Below are 10,280 nucleotides of genomic sequence, written 5' to 3' on the forward strand. Positions count from 1 at the left end.
AAATAAAACTACAAAATAATATCACTCATAAACTTAGACACAAAAAGTCCTTAAAACGAATCCCCACTGTGGTGCAGTAGGTTAAAAATCCTAATGCAGAAGCTTGGGTCACTGTGGAGGCATGGATTCAATCCTAGCCTGCCTCAGTGGGTTAAAGGATCCAGCATTGCCACAGCTGCGGCATAGGTCACAGCTGCAACTCAGATTCAATCCCTGGCCCAGGAACTTCCGTATGCTACAGGCGCAACCATTAAAAAAAAAAAAAAAAAAAAAAAAAAACCTCAAAAAAATTTAGCAGATTGAATCCTGCAATATACAAAAAGAAGTAAGTACACCACAACAAAGTGAGGTTTTTTTCCAGGATATAAAGGTAAAATATGGAGTTCCCATCGTGGCGCAGCGGAAACGAATCCGACTAGGAACCATGAGGTTGCTGGTTTGATCCCTGGCCTCTCTCAGTGGGTTAAGTATCAAGCGTTGCCATGAGCTGTGGTGTAGGTTGCAGATGTGGCTCCAATCTGGCATTGTTGTGGCTTTGGTGTAGGCCAGCAGCTGTAGCTCCGATTGGACCCCTAGCCTGGGAACCTCCATATGCTGCAGGTGCGGCCCTAAAAAAAGCAAAAAAAAAAAAAAAAAAAAAAAAAAAAAAACCAAAAAAAACAAAGGTAAAGTATTAAAATCAGTATAATCCAGAGTTCCCACTGTGGTGCAGTGGGTTAAGAATCCAACTGCAGCAGCTTGGTTTGCTGCAGAGGTACAGGTTAGATCCCCTGCCTGGAGCAGTAGATTAAAGAATCTGGTGTTGCCATAGCTGCAGCGTAGATCACAGCTGTGGCCTGGATTCAATCCCTGGCCCAGGAACTTCCATATGCCACAAGTACGGCCATTAAAAAAAAATGTAGTATAATCCATCATATCAACACGCTAAACTAGAATAATCACATATAATTGATGCAGAAGAAGCATTTAACAAAATTAAACACTTGCTCATAATAACACCCAGGAAATTAGGAATATAATAGGGGAACTTCCTTACCTTGATAAAGAGCACTGAAAAAAAAAAAAAAACCTATAGCTAACATCATGCTTAATGTTGAAAAACTGAATGCTTTCTCTCTAAAGACCAGGAACAAGGCAAGCATGTCCACTCTCCCCACTCTTATTTAACATGGCACTGGGAGTCCTAGCCAGTGCAATAAAACAAGAAAAGGAAATTAGAGGCATACAGATCAGAAAGAAAGAATGAAAACTATTTGTATTTACAGATGGCATGATTATCTGCATAGAAAACCCCAAGAAATCTACAATAAAACCCTTATAGAACCAATGAGTTCAGGAGTTCCCGTCATGGCGCAGCAGAAACTAATCTGACTAGGAGCCATGAGGTTGCAGGTTTGATCCCTGGCCTTGCTCGGTGGGTTGAGGATCTGGCGTTGCCGCGAACTGTGGTATAGGTTACAGACGTAGCTTGGATCTGGCATTGCTGTGGCTGTAGCATCTGCTGGCGGCTACAGCTCTGACTAGACCCCTAGCCTGGGAACCTCCATATGCCACCAGTGAAGCCCTAAAAAGACAAAAAAAAAAAAAAAAACTAATGAATTCAACAGGATTGCTGAGTACAAGATAAATACAAAAAATCAGTCTATTCCTATATACTAGCAATAAACATGTGGAAACTGAAAAATGATACCATTTAAAATCACTAGCAAAAGTAAAACACCTAGGTACAGAACTTAAAAATCAGGTAAAGGATCTATATCCTGAAATTTTTTAAATATTGATGAAAGAAATCAAATATTTAAAGAAACGAAGAGAGAGTTCCTGTTGTGGCTCAGCGGAAAGGAACCCAACTAGTATCCAAGAGGATGCCAGTTCAACCTCTGGTTAAGGAACTGACATTGCTGTGGCTGTGGCATAGGCCGGCAGCCACATCTCCAATTCGACCCCTAGCCTGGGAACTTTTGCGGGTGTGTCCCTGAAAAGCAAAAATAAATAAAAAATGGAGAGACGTACTGTGTTCATGAATTGGTAGACAATATAGTAAAAATGTGAATTATCTCTAAATTGATACACAGGTTTAACACAATTCCTGTCGAAATCCCAGAAAAACTTTTTTGTAGATATGGACAGGCTTATTATAAAAGTTATATGTAAAGGCAAAGGAATGTAGAATAGCTACGATGTTTTGAAAAAAAGGAATAAAGTGGTAATAACCACTCTACCTAATGTTAACATATTATATAGCTACAGTAATCAAAACAGTGATATTGGTGGAGGAATAGACGTATCAAAGGAGCAAAACAGAACTCAGAAATAAACCAAAATAAATACCCAAACTGATTTTTTACAAACATGACAAAGCAATCAATGGAGGAAGAATAGTCTTTTCAACAAATGGTACTTGAACAACTGGACATCCATGAGCAAAAATAAAAGAACATTGACTTGAACCTCACAGCACAGTTTCCCATATTTGGAGCTGGCTTCATTGTGCTTAATTTTTTTTCTTTTGTTCTTTTTAGGGCCACACCCACAGCATATGGAAGTTCCCAGGCCAGGGGTTGAATTGGAGTTGTAGCTGCTGGCCTACACCACAGCTCACGGCAACGCAGGATCCTTGAGCAGGGCCAGGGATCGAACCAGCAACCTCATGGATACTAGTTGGGTTTGTTACCTCTGAGCCACGACAGGAACTCCTCATTATGCTTAATTTTTTCATATGCCATTATTATTGCTTCCAGTTGTCTTTTCAGAAAGGTATATGACTCCTTAAATATCTAAAATGTTAGCCTTCGCACGTGAAAAATAGCTAGAACAAAGGATGAATTATAGTTACATTTCTTTTTTGACAGAACTCCATTTTTTTTCTATCATTTGGTTCTAGATGTGAAGCTCCATGCTCGTAAAATTAATAATATGTAATAGTATTTTGGTCAGATTGAGATGAAAGATCAACAATGGACAAAGTATGATAGAATTTTTTAAAATTAAGTTTTATGATTTATCTTTCATTTATTTCCTTCCTGACTTTACCAAAATGTTTCACATTTTAGCCAAATGTTAAAGTGCATTGATTGGAGGTTTAACTCTCCAAGTAAAAAGATAACTTTCAAAGAGGAGAAAAATAACTTAGCCTTTTAATCCCTGTTTTTTGGCCTCTGAAAAGTAATAAATGGTGAGCACCTAGTCAAGTATGACTATGGTTATGATCTTCACATAGAAAATCGGGCCAGGGAAAATGTTCTCAATACACAATATGCAAATATTAATTTTAAAAAATTCAGTTGCTTTGTTGAGGTATAATAAATTTATGGTAAATTATACATATTGAAAGAATGATTCAAGAAGTTCTGATGTATGTATATATCCATAAAACCATAATCAAAATAGTGAACATATCTTTCATCATCCTCTTAAGTTTCTTCAAGCCACTTTAGCCCCTCCCTTTTGCCTTTGCCAGCCCTTGTCTCCAAGCAACCACTGATCTGCTTTCAGTCAGTATAAATTAATTTGCATTTTCTAGAGTTCTACATAAGTGGAATCAAATAGCATGTGTTCTTTTTTTGTCTGGCTTTTTTCACTCAACATAATTATTTTGCGATTCGTCCATGTTGTTGTATGTATGAGTAGTTCATCTGAGTAGTATTCCACTGTTTGGACAGACCACAGGTTGTTCATCCATGTTGGATAGTTCACCTGTATGTGGACATTTGAGTTGTATCCAGGTTTTGGCTATTACAAATAAAACTACTACTCTGAATATTTATGTACAGTCTTTGTGTGGACTTAGACCTTCATTTCCTTTGTAATCATCAGTTTTTAATTTTAGCCATTCTAATAAGTATGAATTGTATCTCACTGTGGTTTAATATGCAATTGCTCAAGGACTAACAATGTCGAACATCTTTTCATGTGCTTATTTGCAATTCGCGTATCTTCTTTGGTGAGGTATCTTGCCACATCTTTTGCCCATATTTTTACTGGGCTATTTGTTTTCTTATTGTTGGATATGGAGAGTTTTTATATACTCTGGATACAAATCCTTTATCAGATATATTCTTTGCAGAGATTTTCTCCCAGTCTCTGGCATTCTTTTCATTCTATCACAAGTGTCTTTGAAGAGCAGTTCTTAATTTGGATGAAGTCTAACTTATCAGTTTGGTTTTTAATGGATTATGCTTTTCTCCTAAGAAATCTTCACCTAACTCAGGGTCACAAAGATATTCTCCTATGTCTTCTTTTAGCTTCTAGTTATAGGTTTTAAATTCTTTGGGGGGGGGGTGTTGCACATAGACAGCCAATTATTACAGTACCATTTGTTGAAAAGGCTATTCTTTCTCCACTACATTGCTTTCGCACCCTTGTAAAAAAAAATAAGTTGTTCGTGTAAGCGTGGATTTATTCCTGAAGTCTCTATTCTATTCTGTTAATGCATTTGTCAATTTTTTTTACCCCCCCCCCGAAACGCCTACTATGACTTTGGGGTTGCATTCAATCTATAGATCATTGTGGGAAGGAATTACTGTCTTCATATTGAGTCTTCAGCCCAGGAACTAGGCTCTCACCATTAATTTAGTCTTTTTAAATTAAATATCTCTCTCAAAAATATTTTGTAGTTTTTCAATGTTCAGGTCTTCTGCATCTTTTGACAAGTTTATCCCCAAGTAGTTAATATTTTTATGCTATTATAATTTTTTCAAAATTTCAATTTTCAACTCTTAATTGTGATATTGAAATAAAATTGATGTTTTATATTGCTCTTGTATCCTACTACCTTGCTAAACCCACTTATTAGTATTGCTTTTCTGAGGCTTCCATAAGATGCCGTAGATAGTCTTGTATGAGACCATTTAACTTCCTTTTTCCAATCTGGAAAAAAACAGCCTAGGGAGTTCCTGTTATGGCTTGGCGGTACCAAACCCAGCTAGGATCCATGAAGATGCCAGTTCGCTCCTTGTCCTGCTCAGTGGGTTAAGGATCTGGCATTGCCGTGAGTTGTGGTTGCATATGCGTCTCGGATCCCACATTGCTGTGGCTGTGGTGTAGGCTGGCAGCTATAGCTCTGATTCAACCCCTAGCCTGCTAATTTCCATATGCCACAGGTGCGACCCTAAAAAGAAAAAAGAAAAGAAAGCTTAATTGAGATACAATTCACCTGCCATACAATTAACTCATTTCAGGTGTACAACTTGGCGTTCCCTTGTGATACAGGTTAAGGATCCAGCGTTGTCACTGCAGTGGCTTGGGCCACTATTGTGGCACAGATTCAGACCCTGGCCCAGGAACTTCCAGATGCCATAGGCGCAGCCAAAAAATTTTTTTAAAGTTAAGTGTACAATTTGATAGTTATTAATATATTCACAGAGTTGTACAACCATCACTGCAATCAATTCTAGAACATTCTCATGCTGCAAAAGGAAATCTCATACCCATTAGCAGTCACTCTCCATTTACTCCCTACCACTGCCCTCACCCCTAGTCCTAGGCAACCAGGAATCTGCTTTATGTCTCTATAAATTTGCTTATTCTGGGCATTTCACATAAATGGAGTCATGCAGTATGTGACCTTTTATGTCTGACTTTTTTTACTTAGCATCATGTTTTCACGGTTAATCATGTTGTAGCATGTATTGTATTTCATTCCTTCCCCCCCCCCAATGTTTGTATTGTGGTAAAAGGCACATAAGATAAATTTACCGTTTTAGCAATTTTTATGATGAAGTACAGTTTAGTGGTATTAAGTATATTCATAATGTTATGCTACCATCATCAGCACTAAACAGTGTCTGTACCCATTAAACACTATCTCCCCATTCCTGAGTCCCACTCTTCTGCCCCTACCTCCACCAAGCCCCTGGCAACCACCATTCTATTTTCTTTCTCTATGGTTTTATTTATTTATTTATTTATTTTCCGCCGTACAGCATGGGGACCAAGTTACACATACATGTATACATACTTTTTCCTCCCATTGTTGTGTTGCGATGTAAGTGTCTAGACATAGTTCTCAATGCTACACAGCAGGATCTCATTGTAAATCCATTCCAAGAGCAATAGATTGCATCCATTAACCTCAAGCTCCTGATCCCTCCCACTCCCTCCCTCTCCCCCCAGGCAGCCACAAGTCTGTTCTCCAAGTTTATGATTTTCTTTTCTGTGGAAACTTCATTTGTGCTGTATATTAGATTCCAGTTATAAGTGATATCATATGGTATTTGCCTTTCTCTTTCGGACTTATTTCGCTCAGGATGAGAGTCTCTGGTTCCATCCATGTTGCTGCAAATGGCATGATGTCATTCTTTTTTATGGCTGAGTAGTATTCCCTTGTGTATGTATACCACATCTTCCTAATCCAATCATCTGTATGGACATTTGGGTTGTTTCCATGTCATGGCTATTGTGAAGAGTGCTGCAATGAAAGGCATGTGCATGTGTCTTTTTCAAGGAAAGCTTTGTCTGGATATATGCCCAAGAGTGGGACTGCTGGGTCATATGGAAGTTCTATGTATAGATTTCTACGGTACCTCCATACTGTTCTCCACAGTGGCTGTACCAGCTTACATTCCCACCAGCAGTGCAGGAGTGTTCCCTTTTCTCCACACCCTCTCCAGTACTTGTTATTTGTGGACTTATGAATGATGGCCATTCTTACCAGTGTGAGGTGGTATCTCATGGTAGTTTTGATTTGCATTTCTCTAATAATTAGGGATGTTGAGAATTTTTTTCATGTGCTTGTTGGCTGTCTCTATGATTTTTGACTACTCAAAGTATATTTCATATAAGTAGAATCATACAGTATTTTTCTTTTTGCGATTGGCTTATTTCACTAAGCATAAATTACCAAGCCCAAGCTCATACTGTTCACCACAGACAGGCCAATAAATTGAGAAAGGAGTTGTTGGAGCAAGGAATAACAACTTTATTCAGAAATCCAAAAGACTGAGAAGACAGTAGACTAGTGTCCCAAAGAACCATCTTCCCCACGTTAGCAATCAGGCTTCTTTTATACTAAAAGGGGAGAGAGTAAAGCCAGTCATTTCCTGATTCTGGTCAGCTTCCAGAGAAGATGCGTTAATTTTTTCCTTCCTGCAGTCATTCACAGGTGGGCCTGGTCAGGATGTTTCCTGTGAGCTAAACAAGGTATTTTAGCTTAATGCTCATTACCTGGGAGGCAGGGTTCCCAGAGACGGGCCATTATATAAAATTTAAACTTATAGGCAACGTCCCTTTAGTAATTAACTTGTAATAGAATACAAACGTTCTTACCTATTATGCACAGTATCTGTATATATAGTGTCTGTCCTCAAGATTCATACATGTAGCCTATGTCAGTATAGTACTTCAGTCCTTTTATTGCTGAATAATATTCCATTGTACGGGTATACATACACCACATTTTTCATCCATTTATCAATTGATGGACATGAATAGTTTTCACCTTTTGGTTATTAAAGAATAATGCAGTTATGTGGAGTTCCCCATGTGGCACAGTGGATTAATGATCCAGCTTATCTCTGTGGAGGAACGGGTTCGATCCCCAGCCAAGCGCAGTGGGTTAAGGATCTGGCGTTGTTTCAGCTGTGGCATAGGATTTGATCCTTGGCCCAGGAACTTCCATATGCCACAGAGGGTGGCCTAAAAAGAAAAAAATAATAATAATACTACAAATATTTGTGTACTACTTTACCCCTTACCTATGGAAACCACTGATCTCTATTCTGTCTTTATAGTTTTGCCTTTTTCCAGAATGCCATATGAATGGAATCACACAGTGTGTAGCTTTATGAAGCTAGCTGCTTTCACTTACCATAATGCATGTGAGATTCTTCTATAATGTTGCATGCATCAGTAGTTTGTTCCTTTTTAATGCTGAGTATTCAATTGTATTGATGGTTTATCCACTCACTGGTACAATATCTGAGTTGTATCCAGTTTTTGACAATTGTAAATAATGCTACCTACACATTGGCATGTAGGGTTTTGTCTAAACATATGTTTTCATTTCTCTTGGGTAAATGAGTGGGATTGCAGAGTGTTATGGCAAGTTGTATTAGTTTCCTATTGCTACTGCAACAAATTACCACAAATTTAGTGGCTTAGAACAACATATACTTATTCTCTTACGGTTCTGGAGGTCACAAGTCCAAAATGAATCTTAAGTGGCTAAAATCAAGATGTCACTAGGACTGATTTCTTCTGGAAGCTCTGAGGAGAGAATCCTTTTCCTTGCCTTTTTCAGTTTCCAGTTGCCACTTGTATTCCTTCTTCAGGTGGAAAACAGGAGGATGGATGGAAGCCCCTTCTTCCATCTTCAAAGCTCATCACTCCAATCTCAGCTTCCATCATCATATTACCTTCTCCTCTTAACTCTGACTCCTCTTGTGTCCCTCTTATAAATACTGTTGTGATTACGTCAGACCCACCCAGGTAATCCAGGATAATCTCCTCATCCCAGTAGCTTTAATTTAAGCACATCTGCAACTTGTTCCTTTTACCATGTAAAGTAACTTTCATAAATTCCAGAATTAGAATGTGAGCACATTTGCAAGGCCATTATTCAGCCTATGTTATGTTTAACTTTGTAAGTGTATGTTTAACTTTATAAGAAACTGCCAAACTGTTTTCCAAAGTGGCTGTAACATTTTGCATTCCCACCAGCAGCATATAAGAGCTCTCTTTGCCCCACTGTCCTTGCTTTGCACTTGATGTTAGTCTTTTCTAATCTTAGCCAGACTAGAGGGAGTAGAGTGCTATTTCATTATGGTTTTAATTTGTATTTCCCGAATAACTAATGATGTCAAGTAGCTTTTCTTGGGCTTCTTGTCATCCATATATCTTCTTTAGTAAGTGTCTGTTCAAGTATTTTGACCATTTTTTAGTTGGGTTGTTTGTGTCCTTACTGAGTTTTGAGAGTTCCTTATGTATTCTGCCTGCAATTCCTTTATCAGAAATGTATTTTGGAAAAAAAAAATAAAAAAAATAAAAAGGGAGTTCCCGTCGTGGCGCAGTGGTTAACGAATCCGACTAGGAACCATGAGGTTGAGGGTTCGATCCCTGCCCTTGCTCAGTGGGTTAACGATCCAGCGTTGCCGTGAGCTGTGGTGTAGGTTGCAGACGCGGCTTGGATCCTACGTTGCTGTGGCTCTAGCGTAGGCTGGCAGCTACAGTTCCGATTCGACCCCTAGCCTGGGAACCTCCATATGCCGCGGAAGCGGCCCAAGAAATGGCAAAAAGACAAAAAAAAAAAAAAAAAAAAAAGAAATGTATTTTGGAAATATTTTTCTGACTATGGTTTGTCTGTTTCCTTTTCTTAAAAGCGTTTTTCAAAGAACAGAATTTTGGAGTTCCCTTGTAGCTCAGCAGGTTAAGGATCTGGTGTTGTTACTGTAGGGGCTCAGATTCAATCCCTGGCCTGGAACTTTTGCATACCATGGGTGAGGCACGAAAGAAAGAAAAGCAGAATTTTAGTGAAGCCCAATTTATCAGTTTTCTATAGATTGTCCTTTTAGTGTCAGAGATAAGAAATCTTTAACATAAGTTACAAAGATTTAATTCTAAAAGTTTTATTGTTTTAGATTTTATATCTAGTTCTATAATCTATGCTTAGTTCATTTGTGTATATGATGTTAGGTATACAATGAGATTCTCTTATTTGTTTTTGCTTGTGAATGTTCAGTGGTTCCAGCAAATTTGTTGAAGAGATTATCTATTTAAAAACTGCCTTTGGGAGTTCCTGTCATGGTGCAGCAGAAAGAATCCACTAGGAACCATGAGGTTGCAGGTTCGATCCCTGGCCTCACTCAGTGGGTTAAGGATCTGGCATTGCTGTGAAGACTTGGCTCGGATCTGGCGTTGCTCTGGCTGTGGTGTAGGCCGGCAGTTGTACCTCCGATTGGAGCCCTTACCTGGGAACCTCCATGTGCCACAGGTGCGGCCCTGAAAAGCAAAAAAAAAAACAAAACAACTGCCTTTGAAAGTTCCCATTGTGGTTCAGAGGTAACAAACTCAACAGGCATAGTATCCATGAGGACACAGGTTCAATCCCTGACCCAGATCAGGGGGTTAAGGATCTGGCATTGCCATGAGCAGTATAGGTTCCAAATGTGGCTTGGATCCTGCATTGCTGTGGCTGTGGTGTAGGCCAGCAGCTGAAGCTCTGCTTCAACCCTAGCCTGGGAACTTTCATATGCCACAGGTGCGGCCCTTAAAAATAGACTAAAATAAAATAATAAAAATACAAATTACCTTTGCGCCTATATCAAAAATCAATTGACTATAGA

Source organism: Sus scrofa, chromosome X, assembly GCF_000003025.6.
Source record: "Sus scrofa isolate TJ Tabasco breed Duroc chromosome X, Sscrofa11.1, whole genome shotgun sequence".
In the NCBI taxonomy this organism is placed as follows: Eukaryota; Metazoa; Chordata; class Mammalia; order Artiodactyla; family Suidae; genus Sus; species Sus scrofa.